Raw genomic sequence first — 19438 nt, 5'->3', positions numbered from 1 at the left:
CTTGTAGTCTTTCCATTTACAGGAGCTGTGCAGGAAGGAACATGCAGAACTGTGCTAAAGTCAGGGGCGGACTGACAACTCATGGGGCCCCCGGGCAATAGGAGAAGATTATGGGGCCCCTGGGCAATAGGAGAAGATTATGGGGCCCCTGGGCAATAGGAGAAGATTATGGGGCCCCCGGGCAATGTGAGATTATGGGGCCACACAGTATACACACACATACAGTATACACACACAGACACACAATATACACACACAGAATACACATACACAAAATGAAAAGGTACTGGAGAGGTGGGGCAGCTATAATCTTGGGATTTAAAAAAAAAACTGATTTTTACATACTGTCCCTGGTTTTATTGAGGCTGGCAACCCTGACGGGGGCCCCTTAGTGGCATGGGGCCCTCGGGCAGTGCCCTAGTGCCCGAATGGTCAGTCCGCCCCTGGCTAAAGTCCTATATATCAGTGGCTGTCTGGAAGCAGAAGCACCCTGTGGTTTAGGTAAGTAGTGGTGTTGGTGGGGAGGGGCTGGGGAATGTGACTATTTTTCATGGTACACCCTGAGTATGGGGGTCAGGTTAAAGTGGTGTTGCACACAAAAAAAAAAAATGATTAACATTCCTAAAATAATTTTTTAAAAATGTGGATTTTTTTTTTAACTTACCTCTAAATGCCTGTTGCTAGGGGGTCCCTCGTAGTCTGCCTCCTTCAATGCCCGGGCTGGTGACATCACTTCCCCTCGGCGCAGGAAGGGCTCGGCTCTGCCCCCTCCCTCCTGTCAGTCATCTGGGACACTTGACAGGTCCCAGATGACTGCGCTGGCCAATCACGGCGCTGCCGAGCGGAGGGGGGAGACGAGCGGGGGCTTCAACTCCCCCCCTCCCCCCCCCCCCACATCGTTGAATCCTGGAACAGGTAAGTGTCCGATTATTAAAAGTCAGCAGCTGCAGTATTTGTAGCTGCTGACTTTTAATGCATTTTTTTTTCAAATGGAAACTCCTCTTTAAAGCGGGGTTCCACCCTAAAGTGGAACTTCCGCTCATCGGAAACCCTCCCCCCCCCTCTGGTGTCACAGTTGGCACCTTTCAGGGGGGGGGGTGCAGATACTTTGTCTAAGACAGGTATTTGCACCCACTTCCGGGCATAGACTCCCGCGGGAATCTATGCCTCTTCCTGTCCTGCCGCGCTGTCTGCTGGGAGACACACGGGTCCCAGAGACAGCGCGGACCATTCTCATTGTGCTGCGTGACTCGCGCATGCGCAGTAGGGAACCGGGAAGTGAAGCCGCAACGCTTCACTTCCTGATTCCCTCACCTAGAATGGCGGCGGCAGCAGCCGAGAGATCGATCGGCCTCGGCTGCCGATATCGCTGGACCCCGGGACAGGTGAGTGTCCATTTATTAAAAGTCAGCAGCTGCAGTATTTAGAGCTGCTGGCTTTTAATAGGTTTTTTTTTTTTTTCCAGTGAAACTCCTCTTTAAGCATGGTCAGAAAAGGTGGACAATGCCTTTAATTTCAGATCCTGATTTGCTTCTGTGCTGTGGAGATGAGTTCATGAAAGTGCAGCCGTGTTACATGTAAAGCCCAGCTCCAGGCATTTTTCTCATGTCTTGTTGCTGGTCACACCACATGCTGGGTTCTTTTATTCTCTTCTACATGCTGATAGGCGGAGAGAGCGGAGTGACAGAGAAGTTAGCTAATCTGTCTGCTGCTTTTCCTGTTGCTGTCCAGTGATTGGTTGGGAAAGGGAATTGGGGGGAGCAGGGGCGTAACTATAGGGGGTGCAGCAGTCGCGACCGCAACTGGGCCCTGTGATGCAGGGGGCCCATGCAGCCCCCTCTACATATGGCCGGCAGAAGCATAGGCAGCTAGCACACACTATTGCATACCCCCTCCATATCCCCCTGGGGACAGGGAACCCTTCTCATGTAGGGACAGGGACCCCCACCTCCCCTGGGGAGAGGGACCCCTTGTCACCTGGAAGCAGTAACTTCATCTGCCCTGGAGAAAAGGACCTCATCTCTTCTGGGGACGGGGACCCAATCCTGCCTAGGGACAGTCCCCCTAAAGGGGCACCTAAAAATGTAAAAAAATAAATAAATAAAAACTACTGATACCAGTGGTGGAACTACAGGGCTCACAAAGGTCATACCTGTGACCACGCCCTGGAGTTCCACCACCGGACTCGGAGGGAAGGGCCCTGGCTGGGGTTCAGGGGGGCCCTTCATGGTTTCCTGCATCGGGGCCCTGAAGGTTCTGGTTACGCCACTGGGGGGGAGGGCAGAAAAGAAAAAAAAAAGCAGGTCTCCTTCCTTACCAGACATTACTGTCATGTGCCAGAGCTCTGTAGATCCCAGAAAATGATGAACAGGCAGACATACAAATCCTTTCACGGTTAAAACAACCTTCATATGTCTTGTAGCTGTGTTTTTAGCAGTTCATCTTTAATAAAAGAAAAAAACAAACACTAATTGAGCACTTCCCCTTTTTTTTTTTTGTCTTTGCAAATTTTGCATACAGAATTGCCCCTCTGTAATATGAAGTTTGGGTTTTGCGCATTAAGCCGCGTACACACGATCGGACATTTCGACAACAAAATCCATGTTTTTTTTTCCCGACGGATGTTGGCTGTAACTTGTCTTGCATACACACGGTCGCACAAATCTTGTCAGAAGTTCCGATCGGCAAGAACGCAGTGGCATACAACGCGTACGACGAGCCGAGAAAAATTAAGTTCAATAGCCAGTGTAGCTCTTCTGCTCGATTCCGAGCATGAGCGGCACGTGTGCGTCGGAATTTACGACAATGGATTTTGTTGTTGGAAAATTTGATATCCAGATCTTATTATTATTATTATTCACGATTTATATAGTGCCAAGTTTACGCAGTGCTCTACAATGTATAGGGGGGGACAACACAATTGCAGTACAGTTCAACACAAAAGGTACAGGAGGGCCCGGCTCGTAGAGCTTACATTCTAAAGGGAGGGGGGTGGTGGTACAAAAGGTAATAATAGCTGCAGAGAATGATTGGATGTGGGAGTGGCTCGAGGACAGTAGTTAGGTGGGTGTGGGATAGGCTTCCCTGAATAAATGAGTTTTCAGGGATCTCCTAAAGGTGGGCAGGGTAGGAACTGATCGGACATACCGGGGCAGGGAGTTCCAGAGGATTTTGTTTGTTGGAAATTCCGACGAAAAATGTCCAATGGAGCCTACGCGCGGTCGGAATTTCCGACAACAAGCTCACATCGAACAATTCCCGACGGAAAATCCGATCGTCTGTACGCAGCACTCATATATGTGCTGCTGCCACCCAGTGGTGACATGGAGAATTGGCACAATGCTAGTGAGTTTTAGGATTTACTGTACTTGACAACTCCTCCAATGACCACTGGGTGGCAGCATTTGTGCTGCTGTGCCTTAACTAGGCTACTAGGGAGGGAGTCTTGTGCTGATGTGAGGATGGGCCAGGAAAGGAAAATTACAGTAAGTACAGTAATAACAATTTTCCTTTCCCACCTCATGTCAGCACACAACGGGTTATACTAAAGCTAATATAGGACAGGAGAGAACATATGAAAAGAGACACCCACAATCAAAGGAAAGCCTCCTAAGCCAGAAAGAGTTGATCTCTCTTGTCCCAAACTTGCTGGTCGCATAGTTTGTAAGGTTGAATGCAAGCTGCACCAGACTTTCAAGCGAGCCCTTACCTACTGTATATCTTCCAAGCAATCCTGGCATAACTGCCCCAAAAGGCTGACACCCCTCTAGTCAAATAGGTTTGCAATTGTTTCAGAGCCGAAAAGCGCGCTTCCTGCATGCCAATCTAATCACCCTGGTGACCCAAGATTGGATGACTCCTAAGGGCCTGATGGCTGAATTAAAAGATTGTACGCTTTCCTCTTTTGACCAAGCGTAAGAAAACAAGCCTTCCTGCTGTGCACTCAGTGACTCTCGTGCAAAACAAATGCCGTGTACACACGATCAGACTATCCGACGGACTTAGTCTGGCGGACAAACCACCGTAAAGTCCGCCGGACTGTCCGAACGAGCGGACCTGCCCACACACGGGACATTTCTGGCGGACTATCCGCCGTACTTTTGAAATGAACGGATTTGCCCACACACGGAGGAAAGTCCGTTCATTTTGAGCGCGGCTCCAGGTAGCCGGGACTAGCGAAGGAAGTCAATGTCGCCGCCGGCGGCGAGATTGACACGTTGCTGGCCCCGTCACCTGGTATCGACTTAAAGAGGAAGCCCTACGCCGAAAAAACAGTGTGGGGGGCCCATATCAGACCCTTATCCGAGCACACTACCCCGTCGGTCAGGAAAGAGGGTGGGGATACTGGTCCCCCCCCCACCCTATGTGAATGAGTATGTGGTACAATGTACCCCTACCCATTCACCTGTGAAAAAAATGTAAATAAAACACAACACACAAGGGTTAAAAATAGTTTATTGCACAGCTCCGGGGGTCTTCTTCCGTCTTGGGGGGGGTCTTCTCGCCGGACTCCTCCGCTATGTTCTGCTAGCTCTTTTACTAGCGGAGGAGCCCGGCTTTCTTCTTCCTCGCCGCCGTTAAAAAGAAAAGTATTTTGTCACTCCCTACAGAATCTTCCCTACATAATAATCTGGCCACCTCATGCACATCAAACACGCAACTTCCTATAGAACCGTCTTCTAAGAATCCCCAGGGCCCCAACACTCAAGTTGTTTTGCCCATTACTCACTCCCAGTCATCAAGTGACCATCCCACTGACCTATTCACACCAATTATCGATCAGTCTTTTTTAGTCCTAACCCCCCCCCCCCCCCCCCCCCCCCCCAGCCTGCACAAAAAAGAAAACTAGAAGAGGCAGACGAGGGGGTAGAACAGGGATATGCAATTAGTGGACCTCCAGCTGTTGCAGAACTACAAGTCCCATGAGGCATAGCAAGACTCTGACAGCCACAAGCATGACACCCAGAGGCAGAGGCATGATGGGACTTGTAGTTTTGCAACAGCTGGAGGTCCACTAATTGCATATCCCTGGGGTAGAAGAATCAGAACCCAAAGAAAAGATTGCCAAACTATAAAGATCTTCTATCTTTCTTCTCATGTCCTTACTCCAGATGAGATCTCCTTGTTAAAAAAAAAAGGGTCTCAATTTTGCACCCACTACAAAACCCAATCCCTTTACCTTGTTTGTAGACCTCAACAAATGTGTATGAAATCTTACAGTGAAACGCTTTTTCAACATTAAATCCAATAACAACAATCCTACTAACAGTATAGAGCCCATTGATAATATTCCTTCCTCATCTACATCTGAAGAGGCCCCAGATGATCCCTGTCTAGCCATTCTAGAAGAACTCTATAACATCAATGAAGATTCTTTTCTTCCAGACACTCCCTATTTCACACAATATCAGTTTGATTCGCCCGCAGTGAAACATACCCCCTTTCGACCAAAATCCATATTCAATCCCAGCCATACCAAAGGTCCGTACACACAAAGTTTTTACCAAGTTGTATATGCAGACATAAAACGTCTATGCAAATCCACTCCTCCGCAGCGTCCTAAAAATAACCTCACCCCCCCAAGAATCCTCCTCCCTCCACAAGTTGAAGCGGTTCTGCACCTTAAAAAAACAAAAATATTAAAAGCCAGCAGCTACAAATATTGCAGCTGCTGACTTTTAATAAATTGACACTTACCTGTCCCAGGGTCCAGCGATGTCGGTGGCAGATGACGAGCGATCGCTCGTCTCTCTGCTGCCCCTGCCGCCATCCTCTGTCAGAGGATATATATATATTTATGGTCAAAACCCTTCGTCCTCAAAGATATGGAAGGAAAACATAAACACGCCACATGACGAACAACATAAAATAGACCTGAAGTGTGCCCTGGTCTGCGGTAAGGTAAACCCAGGTGAGCTGGGCAGTGAGCCCTGTGCTACTGGGCGGTATGCTAAGAGAAGGGCGCATACCTGAAGAAAGTAATGGATGTTTCTGTAGAGAAACTTGTTTTTTGAGTGCTGTGAGAAAGGGAAATGGGTGGGAGGGTACCGCGCACTGGAATCGACACTGAACGGTGTGCGAGGTCTGGTTATATACCCTCCGGGCTCCTCCCATAATTACAGGCCACCATACTGGCCCTCTTATTTATGGTCAAAACCCTTTGTCCTCAAAGACATGGAAGGAAAACATAAACACGCCACATGACGAACAACATAAAATAGACCTGAAGTGTGCCCTGGTCTGCGGTAAGGTAAACCCAGGTGAGCTGGGCAGTGAGTCCTGTGCTACTGGGCGGTATGCTAAGAGAAGGGCGCAAAAGACTTGATTTAGGGACAAAGTAGTTTATTATAGTAAGACAATATGATTAGAGAGCAAGGCCGCAGAAGGCTTGAGCCATTTCTGACTGTGGGTCGGGAATGTACTGAGCGAAGCAAGTGGATTTCCATCTTCCTGATTACGTGTGCTGGAACTCCGTTGCGTGAGGCTGCTGATGCTGCTCCGATGCGGAAAGAATGTCCTGAATAACGAGCTGGGTCAAGGCCTATATTGCGTAGGAGGATCTTGACATGGCTGATAAACTGATTACAGCTAAGAGGTTTAACCGGAAATGGTAATAACGGGCTGTCGGGTGATGGATCGGATAAGTGCGCTAGTAATTGGTCCAAGACGGCCACGGGGCACCAGGTGTTGAAGGTTTCGAAAAACTTGATGTCCGTCCCTGGGCCCACCTGTTGTGTTTTAGATACCTCTAGATGTAGAGTGAAGAAGGTTTGGTGGCGAGTGAGGTGCCGTCTGCATAGCGTCTTACAGCGGGAGCTGGTGACTGTAAATTCGCTGGGGCGCAGAAAACCATAGAAGGCTAGGTAAATGGCTGCTTTAATGACCAGGCTAGGAAAGGGGCCAAAAGGGGAACGAGAGAGGAAGAGCGATATCTCACGAAAGATGGCGCCGGTCACGGGAAGACGTTTGCTGCTGACTGGCGGCTGCTGTTTGAGAATACCACGCAGAATTGTCTTGACTGCATGAGCGGCGAATAAGGATGGCTTGGCGGGGTCTTGCAAAGAAATAAAGTGTTGGATGCCTGCCAGATAAAGTCTGATAGTATTGTGAGCCAAAGTCATCTGCGTGTGGCAGTATGAAATGAAAGCGAGGATATGATGGAGATCGCCTGGGCTCGCCCCGGGAAAGGCTGCTAGGAATCTGTTGTACATTTTCCAGGCAGCACGATAGGCCTTGATCGTGTTGTGAGATAACGAAAGGTTAATGAGCTTGGATTCAATGCAGAGTTAGCTGAGACCAGTGTGGGATAGTAGTCATGGTTGGGTCGGCTCCAGGTTCCTGTGAAAAGAACGATTCGAAATTAAGGCGGGACAGGGCATCAGCTAAGGTATTACACTTGCCTGGGATGTGGATGCAGAGAAGATTAAATTGGTGCTGAAGGGACAATTGTACCAGCCTGCGTAGAAATGCCATTATGGTCAGTGACCTAGAACGGCCTTTGTTTATGATGTTGGCTGTGGCTTGATTGTCTGTGACAACAGTAACTGTCTGTCCTGCCCAGCTACTGCCCCAGGCTTGTGCTGCAGCCACTATAGGATATAGCTCGAATAACGAGGATGATAGACTGAACCCGGGGATTGCAAGAATTTCTGGCGGCCATGGGCCTGCGAACCAGTGACGGTCAAAGATCGCTGCAAAGCCTGTGGAGGCTGCAGCATCAGTGACTATCTGGGGTGAAGAGGGGGATACTGATGGGATAAACATTGAGATGCCGTTCCAATTTGCTAAGAAATCGTCCCACATGTTGAGATCGGCTGTCGCTGCTTGATCTAGCCTGAAGACACGGTCGGGGTCTTGGACTTGGGAAAGAAATACCAAGAGGCGGGAGACAAAAGATCGACCCTGGGGGATGATCCTTACCGCGAAGTTGAGCATCCCGAGCAAAGACTGAAGTTGTCTCTTGGTGCACCCTTGGGTAACCGTAAAGGTATGGATGACCTCCCTGATGCGGGTTAGTTTGTCGAGAGGTAAGCTAGCCTGCATGGTTTGAGTGTCGAGGATGATACCCAAGAAGGTGATGCGTTGTGCGGGGCCTTCCACCTTCTTCTCTGCTATGGGTATATTGAGTTTGGCAAAAACTTCCCTAAGGCTATTTAGATCTACTGGAGGTTCCCCAGGTTCCTCAATAAGCAGAAAGTCGTCCAAGTAGTGGATCACTTTCTGACAGGACGCGTGGTGTGAAAGTATCCAGGACAGGCACTGGGCGAACGTGTCGAAGAGCCACGGACTGCTTTTGGAGCCGAAGGTTCATTTTGTGGCGAAATAGTACTGGTCCTTCCATTTGACACCGTGCCATTGCCATAGGCATGGATGGATCGGTAATAACTTAAAAGCGTCCGCGATGTCGGCTTTGGACAGCCAGGCGCCAGCTCCTAAGCTGAGGATGCTTTGGATGGCAAGGTCTACGGAGGAATATTTGAGGCCAAATTCTTCTGAGGGTATAAGGGAATTTAAACTAGGTACGTGAGAAAAATGAGGCGCGGACAAATCATAGACTAAACAAAGTTTATTTGAGAATTTCCCTTTCAGAAGCCCGATAGGGCTGACTCTCCAAACAGAAAAAGGTGGGTGTGAGAAGGGGCCGATCATGTATCCCCGATCAAGTTCATTTTGCAGCAAGGTGCTGATCGCTTCTTCGTCTGTGGCTGCTGACCGAAGATTTCTGCATTCGTGGGTGGTGTCTGGAAGAGTGATAAACCCCGTGTGGAAACCTACGGTGAAACCCTGTAGTAGGAAGGCTGCTAGTGAGGGTGATGGGTGTGAAAGAAGGTAGAAGTGTAGCCATCCGATGTGTATGCGGCTCAGTCATGTGTGGTTAGGTTTTTTGATCCCACAGGCGATTCTGGGGTAAGCTTGGTGGCAAGCGAGGCAGACGTGGAGGAGTCTACATTGAGGGAAATGGCAACCCCCGATATTGAAGTTGTTACAAATTTGAGCTCCTCCTAGCGTTTTAATGGGTCGACCTAACTTGTCTTCTTGTGGGCGCTGTGTGGATGTACCTGAGCTCTGAGCTGTGTTTGAGAAGGGGGGAAAGTACGGGGGGCGTCTGCCCTCGTTTTCCGAACACCAGCTAGCTGTGTGGGTGGCCGACTGGCAGTTGGTGCACGGTGGGGAGCGTAGTCCCGCGAAACGGTGACAGAATAGTTCTGTATCGACTGCGCTCCAGTCGGTAGCCAACTGAAACTGGCTGAGCCTGGCAGCTGCTTTGGCTGAAAAGGAGCGGTGGTAGTCATAGAACGCGCTACCTCCATACCTATAACCTAGATCCGTCACTGCGTGTAAATACAGATCTAGTTCTTCCCTTTTGTTGGGGTTGAGGGAGCAAATTATGTCTCTGACCATGCCGAAGGCGAGCACGAACTCAGTGACTGTGAGCTTACGTGTGAGCCTGCGGTCTTTTGCTTTTAGGACGACGGAGACATCCCCCCATGTATAGGCTTTGTTCTCCGCTGCGTCGTGTACCGAAATAAGGAGGGATGCGAGATTGACGTCCCGGCCATCTAAAATGTCCTTCCTAATGTTAGCTGGGACGAGATGTGCCGGGAAGATGGTGGAGCTGTACTGGGGCGTACCTAACGGCATTGGCATGGGGGTGGTAGTGGCGGGTGACGTGGGGAGCACTTGTCGTTCTTCCAGAGACACTACTCTGGTCTGGACATCGGAGACTGTCGATGAGAGTGAAGCCACTAAGGAGTGCAGCTGAGCAACTGCTGATGCGATGGAGTGTAGGGACGCCTGGGAGTCTGATGGGGCTGGCGTAGATGGTGGAAATAGCAATTTGAAGAGTTCGGCTTTTCTTGCTGTAGCCGGGTAGGGAATATCCCTACGTCGCAGTTCTGCCGTGAGTTTCGGGATGGTCCAGGCTCTGTAGAGCTGTCCGTCATCGTTGGTTGAACCCGCCCCAGGTGATGACGGGTCGGGGGAAGAGATGTCGCTGCCGGCCAACGACATGGCGTCCGCTAAACGAGAGGGGAAATGCATATGTTTTAAGAAAAGGTTGGGGATACAGGAGGGGACAGAAAGGTATTTTGAGGAAAGCACGAAGTAGGAAAAATCAGGGGGAGTGACAGCCATAGCGACAGTTGGTTTGCGCTTGAGCGCTGTTTGAGTGAAAAAAAATTTAAAACTCATAAGAATGCATGACAACCGAGGTGAGCCAGGAGGTGACTGGCTAGGTAACCGATAGCTCGGGTGTCCGACTGTGCTCTGCACAGACTAGTGCACCAGAGTCCCCGGGGCGGACCGGGGAGGGTAAGGGAAGTCTGGTGTGCTAAGTAGGAATGTTGCGGTCTGTAGAAACTTGACGTGTGTTCGGTCGGCTAAATGCTTGCACTGCCAGCAAGAATGGGGGTTTAGGCGACCTTGTCTGCGTAGTGGAGGCTTGTGCTCCGAAAACAGAGTGAGATGCGTAGAAGTATGTGACAGTTGCTAACGCCTCGGAACCAAAAATAAAATTATGCGTGTGAAGTTAAATATGTCGTGAAAGTGTGTAAGAGAAAGGAAATTTTTAAATCTTATCGTTCCATACCTTCTAATGATGCACCTGCCTTGAAGCCCTGGTGCTGGCGACTCTGTTGGGGTCAAGGACTGAGTTTGTGTGAAAACCTACAGCGGGGTGACACGGGAGTAGTAATAAGGTGGGTTTACAAGCTGTTTCGGGGCCATAGCCGACCCCCTGGTGAAGAAATGCAAAACCTAGCCAGGTTACCTTGTGTTCTACCCCCCCCCTTTTTTTTTTTTTTTTTACCTGGAATGGGTGGTCCGAGCCTGTTGTAGGATGGACCAAATGGCAAACTTACTGACCTAAAAGAGGAACAGGGATAGAGAAAACGTATGAGTAGCCGTGTTGCTACTGGAGACGTTCGGCTGTTTTGTGAGCCAAATGCAGAAAGACTTGCCGTGGTTGCAAGATGGTTTAGTTTAGAAAGATAAAAGGTAAGAAAAATTATTATGTGGGGTTGACCGTGCGTACTTCGAGCGATTTGGTTCAGAAGTTGTGAATGAACATGCAATTAGGTTCGAGAAAGGTGAAAGAAAGTATCGTAGAGCTTGTGCTGTGACTAGTAGAACCGGGCTGGATGCGAGCCCTGAAAGAACGGTTGGTGAAAGATTTGGCCCGTTGGGTCGATGATGTGATAAGACTCGGTGCGGTATTTTTACAATTGGTTCTGTGCGGATTCGAAACATAGCTGCAAATAGGTTCGAATCCCACGTAACCAGTTGTGAGTCAGTCGATGACAAGGGTTCGGACTGCCTAAGTGTATTTTTTATATTTAAGGGTATTTGACAAAATGCCGAAAATATTAGAATCGTACAGTTTGACGACCGGATTTCGAATCGGCAGTCTGGAGTGCGTATGTGATCTGAACGAGAGAGTAGAAGGCCAACTCGAGGCAGGGTGCATGTTTGAAACCGTGTAAGGGTAGCAACTGGTTTCGGTTTACTTAGCGGCAGGCCGAACATTTTTAACATATATGAAGATGCTGTTAGAAAAAGGGGGGGGGGTACTAACTGAGCAATAATTTTGAAAAAGTAAACATGGTAACGAATCAAAAAAATACAGAGTAAAGGAAGCAAGATGACCCTGCCTGTGACGGAAATGCGTGCCGATTTTAACGAAAGCTGTGAACGAGTACAGAATGAGAACGTACGGGTGAATACGGCAGGTAGAAGACAATATACGTGAAAGATAGCGTAAAAGAGATACTAGCCGAAAGTGCGACAACTTTAGCAAAGAAAAACAAGCTAACGAACTGATACCAACTTGAGTAAAGAATAACGAGAATAGTCCTACCTGCGACGACGAGGTGTAACGGTCGACAAAAGTTTACGAATGGAGACGGGATAGCGATGGTGTTTGTACGCACTTACGAAGACGAAGTAAGAAGCAAAGGTCGGCCTGGTGACGTTTGTACCGCGCACTGAAATCGACACTGAACGGTGTGCGAGGTCTGGTTATATACCCTCCGGGCTCCTCCCATAATTACGGGCCACCATACTGGCCCTCTTATATATATATATATATATATATATATATATATATTCATTTAGAGCGCTCACTTTTGTATATGTGTATAGGTAATTTTTCCATCAAATCTATTCTCAGTCTTTATGTTTTGTTAAGCCTCTCTTTTCTCTTCTTTATGTTTCACAATTCTATCATGACCTATGCAATCTGTTCTTGTCTAAAATGCAATTTCAGCCAGCTTGTGCTTTTATCTTAAGGGCCGGTTCACACTGCGGGCGATGCGAGGCGACACCGACTTGCCCCGCCGAGACCTGCCGCGACCTCAGCGGCGATTTGAAAATGACTTCTGTATAGAAGTCAATGTAAGTCGCCCCGAGGTCGCCCAGAAGTAGTACAGGAACCTTTTTTCTGAGTCGGAGCGACTCGAGTCGCTCCTCTCAGAACGGTTCCATTGTACGGAACGGGGGCGACTTGTCAGATTGCGGCGAGGCAAGTCGTGTCGCCTCGCATCGCCCGCAGTGTGAACCAGCCCTAAAGAGGAAGTAAACCCTGATGAGTTTACTTCCTCTTTTTTTCCCTGCAAAGGTAAAGCATAATGGACTACTATGCATCGCATAGTAGCCCATTATGTGTCACTTACCTGACACAGGAGCCAGCGAAGTAGCGCTGTCCCCTGTAGTCCTCCGCATCCATCTTGCTGGTGGCGTCTCGCAGCTCCGCCGCTGTCATTCGGCGAAGCCGCGATGACGTCACTCCCGTGCATGCGCACGGGAGTCGACAAATGCGGCAGCTCCATTTTTGGAACTGCCGCGTTCAGTGCGCCTGTGCGCCGCTGTCTACGGCGCATGCGCCGTAGACAGCGGGGCCCGTTTTCGGGCAAATATCTCCTAAACCATATAGGTTTAGGAGATATTGCTTGGACCTACAGGTAAGCCTTAATCTAGGCTTACCTGTAGGTCAAAGTGGTTTGTAAGGGTTTACAACCACTTTAATATGCACAAAGGTCAGTGTTTACATTTCCCCCATTCCCGAGAAATGCAATACAAGCTTTTAGTCTCCACAATCCCGCCTCCTAATAGGGTGGAACTATGATCCTATTGGCCTACTAGCTTTGCTTTTCCTCTATTTCACCATTTCCAAGATGGCGGGATGCTATGCCTGACGAAGGAGCATGCATGCTCCGAACGCGTGCATGCAATTTGCATCATCCCAGTGCGACTCCACACACTCCACCAACTGACCTCCGTGACGCTGTGCTGACCTGAGCCCGAGACACTGGAAACCACCGGCGCCACTGGATGAGATTGTGTAGCGCAAGAGGATCACCCCCTCCCTTGGAGTCCTGTGTCGCTTACCAGATTACCCATCGGAACATTTTTAAACATGATGTGCCTGCTTTCTTACTACAAAGAGTGAGTGTATTACTATTGAAATAAACAAACGTGGATTATATTGCTGCACTTAGGTTGGCGCTGTTTTGTCTCTGCTTTTGTGTGATTCTCCAAAGGTGCCTTCTAACCTTCAACGTGCTGCCTCCGTTTTTGTGCAACAACATCCTCTTATTCAAGTGACTATAGACCCAGGTTATGGACATTCTAATGTCAACCTAAACCGATCACTGTTTTTTTATTTTTTATTTTTTTTAACAGTATCTAATTTTCTAGCAGTTTTTGATCCTTGGACATATTGTAAATAGCATCTGGTCCTTGGACATTGTTCTCTGAACCCCAGCCCCCCTTCCCCTCTCTCCCCTTCCCCCTCCCCCCGCTGTCTTCTGATATTTTCATTTATACAGCCTTTACCCATTAGCGCAACAAAAAAATTGTCTTTTAGAGACTGGGGACATGCTATTAGAGATGGTCAGCGACTGGGGACATACTCTGGGAGATGGTCAGAGACTGGGGACATACTCTGGGAGATGGTCAGAGACTGGGGACATGCTCTGGGAGATGATCAGAGACTGGGGACATACTCTGGGAGATGGTCAGAGACTGGGGACATACTCTGGGAGATGGTCAGAGACTGGGGACATACTCTGGGAGATGGTCAGAGACTGGGGACATACTCTGGGATATGGTCAGAGGCTGGGGACATACTCTGGGAGAGGATCAGAGGCTGGGGACATACTCTGGGATATGGTCAGAGACTGGGGACATACTCTGGGAGATGGTCAGAGACTGGGGACATACTCTGGGAGATGGTCAGAGACTGGGGACATACTCTGGGAGATGGTCAGAGGCTGGGGACATACTCTGGGATATGGTCAGAGACTGGGGACATACTCTGGGATATGGTCAGAGACTGGGGACATACTCTGGGAGAGGATCAGAGGCTGGGGACATACTCTGGGATATGGTCAGAGACTGGGGACATACTCTGGGAGATGGTCAGAGACTGGGGACCTACTCTGGGAGATGATGAGAGATTGGGGACCTACTCTGGGAGATGGTCAGAGACTGGGGACATACTCTGGGAGATGGTCAGAGACTGGGGACATACTCTGGGATATGGTCAGAGGCTGGGGACATACTCTGGGAGATGGTCAGAGACTGGGGGCATACTCTGGGAGATGGTCAGAGACTGGGGACATACTCTGAGAGATGGTCAGAGACTGGGGACATACTCTGGGAGATGATGAGAGATTGGGGACCTACTCTGGGAGATGGTCAGAGACTGGGGACATACTCTGGGAGATGGTCAGAGACTGGGGACATACTCTGGGATATGGTCAGAGGCTGGGGACATACTCTGGGAGATGGTCAGAGACTGGGGACATACTCTGGGAGATGGTCAGAGACTGGGGGCATACTCTGGGAGATGGTCAGAGACTGGGGACATACTCTGGGAGATGGTCAGAGACTGGAGATACACTCTGAGAGATGGTCAGAGACTGGGGGCATACTCTGGGATATGGTCAGAGGCTGGGGACATACTCTGGGAGATGGTCAGAGACTGGGGACCTACTCTGGGAGATGATGAGAGATTGGGGACCTACTCTGGGAGATGGTCAGAGACTGGGGACATACTCTGGGAGATGGTCAGAGACTGGGGACATACTCTGGGATATGGTCAGAGGCTGGGGACATACTCTGGGAGATGGTCAGAGACTGGGGGCATACTCTGGGAGTTGGTCAGAGACTGGGGACATACTCTGAGAGATGGTCAGAGACTGGGGACATACTCTGGGAGATGATGAGAGATTGGGGACCTACTCTGGGAGATGGTCAGAGACTGGGGACATACTCTGGGAGATGGTCAGAGACTGGGGACATACTCTGGGATATGGTCAGAGGCTGGGGACATACTCTGGGAGATGGTCAGAGACTGGGGGCATACTCTGGGAGATGGTCAGAGACTGGGGACATACTCTGAGAGATGGTCAGAGACTGGGGACATACTCTGGGAGATGGTCAGAGACTGGAGATACACTCTGGGAGATGGTCAGAGACTGGGGGCATACTCTGGGATATGGTCAGAGGCTGGGGACCTACTCTGGGAGATGGTCAGAGACTGGGGGCATACTCTGGGAGATGGTCAGAGACTGGAGATACACTCTGAGAGATGGTCAGAGATTGGGGACATACTCTGGGATATGGTCAGAGGCTGGGGACATACTCTGGGAGATGGTCAGAGACTGGGGACATACTCTGAGAGATGGTCAGAGACTGGGGACATACTCTGGGATATGGTCAGAGACTGGGGACATACTCTGGGAGATGGTCAGAGACTGGGGGCATACTCTGGGAGATGGTCAGAGACTGGGGGCATACTCTGGGAGATGGTCAGAGACTGGGGCCATGCTCTGGGAGATGGTCAGAGACTGGGGCCATGCTCTGGGAGATGGTCAGAGACTGGGGACATGCTCTGGGAGATGGTCAGAGACTGGGGACATGCTCTGGGAGATGGTCAGAGACTGGGGACATTCTCTGGGAGATGATCAGAGACTGGGGACATGCTCTGGGAGATGGTCAGAGACTGGGGACATGCTCTGGGAGAGGATCAGAGACTGGGGACATACTCTGGGAGATGGTCAGAGACTGGGGACATGCTCTGGGAGATGATCAGAGACTGGGGACATGCTCTGGGAGAGGATCAGAGACTGGGGACATGCTCTGGGAGATGATCAGAGACTGGGGACATGCTCTGGGAGATGGTCAGAGACTGGGGACATGCTCTGGGAGACGGTCAGAGACTGGGGCATGCTCTGGGAGACGGTCAGAGACTGGGGACATGCTCTGGGAGATGGTCAGAGACTGGGGACATGCTCTGGGAGATGGTCAGAGACTGGGGACATGCTCTGGGAGATGGTCAGAGACTGGGGACGTTCTCTGGGAGATGGTCAGAGACTGGGGACCTACTCTGGGATCACAAGGGGGAAGCATGGAGTAGTTTGTGTTCGAAACAGAGTCGAGAGTATCAGAATAATAACTACAATACAACAAATATGGACAGCAGAGGGCGCTCACAGACCTTTTTTTTTTTTTTTTTTAAAGCACATGTATACAATACACACGTGTGTGCCAGACTGACAATCACAACACTAAAGCCCCATACACACTATCAGATTTTCTGCAGATTTTTGTCTTCAGATTTACCAAAAACATGTAGTAGAAGGGCCGGCCTGATTGCCATTCACATTGAAACCCCTAAGGTTTGACCTCATATTATATGGTTTTGGTAAATCTGAAGAAAAGAAAAAAAAAAATCAGCAGAAAGTCTGATAGTGTGTATGGGGCTGAACAGTACGGAGCCGACGATACACTGAATGAATTTCAGCCGGTTCCTGATGCAGCATTGTGCTGATACTATTATCTGAATCCTGCATTCCCATGTGGTTGGATAGACGTTATTTTTACAAATGAGATATGGGAATTCCCCACTTTAGCGTGTTAACAGTCACAGGTGGTAGTTCATAAAGGAGCTTCAGTTGGAAAGCAATGGGGCTGATTTACTAAAGGCTAATAGACTGTGCACTTTGCAAGTGCAGTTGCTCCACAGCTTAGTAAATGAGGTCAAACAGAGAATACCCAATCACATGCAAGGAAATAAAAATAAAAATAAAAAAAATGCATTTTTCCTTGTACATGATTGGATGTCAGCAGAGCTTCCCCTCATTTACTAAGCAACTGCACTTGCAAAGTGCACAGTCTATTCGCCTTTAGTAAATCAACCTCAATGTGATATCAGAACTGAGATGATTCAAAATGTTTCTACTACTTGTGAGCTGCACACATGATTCATATATGTCAGAAATCCGTGTTTTCCAGAAATCTGACCCCACATGAGTGCAGTATACTCAAAAGTAAGGGGGGGAGGGGCACTTATGCTGGATGTAGTGTGCGCTCTCTTTTTTCATTTTCATTGAGTTTGTTTTTTTGTTTGTTTTCTCAGATCATTCGTTATGATCCATATTCGTTATTTCAAATACGTTATCATTATCCGTAACGTCAGATACATTTTATTTCCTTACATTCCATTCCTTTAGATGCGGTATTCATTATTTCCATAATTTGTAATAATTTGAAAGAACGAAAATTCGAAAATCCACAAGAAGGAAAATACAAAAATTAGAAAAAAAAACGAAAATCCGAAAAAAAATTGAAATTTCAAAGAACGAAAATTCAAAAATGAGAAAGAACGATAATCCATTACTTCAGATTAAATTTGTATTTGTTACATTCACTAAAAGCCAAATTTGAAAGGGATTTTCAATACCTAAAATTTAAGAGTTTATAAATATTATTATAGTTTTTATTATTATTTATTAATAATAATAAAAATAATTTAAAAAAACTATAACGGTTAATACATTTACTACTTTAATTATAATCAAAATTATCTGAATTTTTTTTGTTCTTTTAGATTTTTGAATTTTCAGATTTTCGTTCTTATTTTCAGATAAAGGCATAATGTAAAGGCATAATGTGCTAGTATGCATCGCGTTTGAGTTTGTTTGTTTTTTTGTTTGTTTTTCAGATCATTCGTTATGATCCATATTCGTTATTTCAAATACGTTATCATTATCCGTAAACTTCAGATACATTTTATTTCCTTACATTCCATTCGTTTAGATGCGGTATTCATTATTTCCATAATTTGTAATAATTTGAAAGAACGAAAATTCGAAAATCCACAAGAAGGAAAATACAAAAATTAGAAAAAAAACGAAAATCCCAAAAATTTGAAATTTCAAAGTATGAGAATTCAAAAATGAGAAAGAACGACAATTCATTACTTCAGATAAAATTTGTATTTGTTACATTCACTAACAGCCACATTTGAAAGGGATTTTCAATACCTATAATTTAAGAGTTTATAACTATTATTATAGTTTTAATTATTATTATTTATTAATAATAATAAAAATAATTTTAAAAAACTATAACGGTTAATACATTTACTATTTTGATTATAAGAGAAATTATCTGAATGTTTTTTGTTCTTTTTAGATTTTAGAATTTTCAGATTTTAGTTCTTATTTTCAGATAAAGGCATAACGTAAAGGCATAAGAGTAAAGGCATAATGTGCTAGTATGCATCGCATACTAGCACATTATGTGAAACTTATTCTGAAATTTTTTTTCGTTTTCATTGAGTTTGGTTTTTTTTTTTTTGTTTTTCAGATAATTCGTCCATATTCCTTATTTCAAATACGTTATCATTATCTGTAGTTTCAGATACATTTTATTTCCTTACATTCCATTCGTTTAGATGCGGTATTCATTATTTCGATAATTTGTAATAATTTAAAAAGAACGAAAATACAAAAATTCTAAAGAACGAAAATTCTGAAAAAATTTGAAATTCGAAAGAATGAAAATTAAAAAATGAGAAAGAACGATAATTCATTACTTCAGATAAAATTTGTATTTGTTACATTCATACATAATAATAAAAACTATAACGGTTAATACATTTACTATTTTAATTATAAGAGAAATTATCTGAATGTTTTTTGTTCTCTTAGATTTTTGAATTTTCAGATTTTTGTTCTTTAGAATTTTCGGATTTTCTAATTTTTGTTCTTTTTTTTCGAATTTTCAGATTTTCATTCTTTCAAATTTCCGATTCTCGTTCTTCCAAATTTTCAGATTTTCGAATTTTGGATTTTCGTTCTTTTAGAAAATTTGTTTTTGAAAAAAAAATTTGTTAAACGTTCTTTCCGAATTAACGAATATGCCGACTTTTGCAGAGATACGAAATTTGGAACGAAACTAATTGCACACGTCTAGAAAACATCCTATAAACTCCTCTGCTGATAAACTGCTAGAAATGTTCATGTGTGCTCGGACACATAGGATAACATAGAGGGGAGTTTACAGTGGGAGCAAATTCCCATCTCTGACTTTATCTATAGGTAAGGTTATACGAAGACTTACCTATAGGTCAGTGATGGTGAACCTCGGCACT

At 46.7% G+C, this 19438-nt stretch overlaps 1 protein-coding gene across 1 annotated transcript in view; it reads right to left on the bottom strand.

The window, feature by feature from the left end:
* The window catches only part of LOC143981648 (uncharacterized), a 281237-nt gene that overhangs the window by 126628 nt on the left and 135171 nt on the right, over positions 1–19438 (bottom strand). The window lies entirely within an intron of this gene.

This window comes from Lithobates pipiens, unplaced genomic scaffold, assembly GCF_037356315.1.
Source record: "Lithobates pipiens isolate NorthernLeopardFrog02 unplaced genomic scaffold, aLitPip1_a1.2 Scaffold_16, whole genome shotgun sequence".
Lineage (NCBI taxonomy): Eukaryota > Metazoa > Chordata > Amphibia > Anura > Ranidae > Lithobates > Lithobates pipiens.
Note: the sequence above shows the minus strand (reverse complement) of the source record. Positions and strands in the feature narration are given on the sequence as shown.